Here is a 1,545-nt window from a genome sequence, read left to right as displayed (position 1 = left end):
AGTTAAGAAGGTTAGAATTCAATTTTGACAATTAGTGCTTAAACTGATATAAATTTATAAAACAAAGAACATTCTCCAGATGCAGTCAAACAATCACCGTTTTTCAAAACATTATGTTTTCTTCTCTCTTCTTCTCATTTTCAATTCATCCTAATTATACAACTTGTTCTAACAAGACGCCAAGACGGTATGGAAGGGAAATGAAATGTGTTTGGTTTTGGTGGTGGAGGATTGAAGATTGGATGTATTGTTTTATCAGGTTTTTATTTATTTATTTAATTATTTATTTCTGGTTTTGTAACGAGTGACTTGGAAATGGATTAATGCAATATATTAGATAGAAAAAGGGAGAAGTTTCTTTTCTATTGTTTCTATAATATTTGTTTATAATAGATGTAAATTCCTTAGATTATTTTTATAGTTTTTATTTTTTATTAATTCAAATAATTAATTTACAGCTTAGGTGAATAACAATTAATAACATGTAAATCAAAATTAAGATTAGCTAAATTTAGTCAAAATTAGACAAAGGACTAAGAAAAAAAACCATATAAATAATAAACATGATATATTTTATAAATAATAAAAATAATTTTCACATGTCATAAACATGATAATTTTCACATGTCATAAACATGATATATTTTATAAATAATAAAAATAATTTTATAACTCAACTTTAAAAACTAAAAAATAAAATAAGTGAAAACACTAAATTTTAAACAATACAAACAATTATTAAATAGAGTAACTCATTCAAAAGATATTATTGAAATCCAAATATCTCTACCCATACCACAAAATCAACGATAGTAAAAAAACACTCTTAAAATAAAGTGAAGCACAAGTCTCTAGCACTTCAGTTCCACAAGAAAAACTCTATTGATTACTTGTCATCATCGTGTTGATCATAATCTACATACAAATATATTATAGAGCAGACATAAGAAAGATGTGAGATTATCTATTGATGACTCTTCATCATATGCATATTTTCCCACTATTTTAGTCTTATTTATCCTCAATCATTAGTTAAATTAAGGATTTATTTGATATATTTTGTTGATTTTTATTCTTTGAGTGGATAAAAAGTCTTGTGTTTTTATTTCGTTGATTAAGTAGGAATTTGTCGTAATTTTACATTGCGTTTTGTTTTAGTGCAGTGCTGAATTTTGGTGAGAAATCAACATGACATATGTAGAGTATTTCAGCCATATCTGGAGTTGTAGATGTTCCATTGGAGTCAAACCAAGTGCAAATGAAAGCTAAGATCCATAGCTACAACTTTCATGAAGACACCGGAACCAAATTCAGACTCGAAAGAGGAGAAAAAACAATATACGCCGAACAATAGATGTTGAGCGCGTCCGAGCGCGCCCAAGCGCAAGCCAAGCGCTTTTTCCAGCATCTGCTACTGCCCAAACGCGCTGGGGCGCGCGGCCCGCACCAGCAACCATAAAGACACAGATTTTTACTGTTTTATGGATCTTTTTTCACTATTGGGAAGTTGGGAGACTTGTGCCCTAGCATAGAAACTCAAAGACG

At 29.6% G+C, this 1,545-nt stretch overlaps 1 long non-coding RNA gene across 1 annotated transcript in view; it reads right to left on the bottom strand.

Moving 5' to 3' along the window:
- Positions 1–735: 735 nt before the first annotated feature.
- The window catches only part of LOC113784338 (uncharacterized), a 3,616-nt gene continuing 2,806 nt past the window's right edge, over positions 736–1,545 (bottom strand). The window contains exon 3 of the long non-coding RNA XR_003470369.2: positions 736–915. This is a non-coding gene — a long non-coding RNA (uncharacterized lncRNA). The remainder of the gene's footprint in view (positions 916–1,545) is intronic.

The sequence above is a fragment of the Cicer arietinum genome, unplaced genomic scaffold (genome assembly GCF_000331145.2).
Source record: "Cicer arietinum cultivar CDC Frontier isolate Library 1 unplaced genomic scaffold, Cicar.CDCFrontier_v2.0 Ca_scaffold_6340_v2.0, whole genome shotgun sequence".
Lineage (NCBI taxonomy): Eukaryota > Viridiplantae > Streptophyta > Magnoliopsida > Fabales > Fabaceae > Cicer > Cicer arietinum.
The sequence above is the reverse complement of the archived record's forward strand: the minus strand, read 5'-3'. Positions and strand labels throughout refer to the sequence as shown.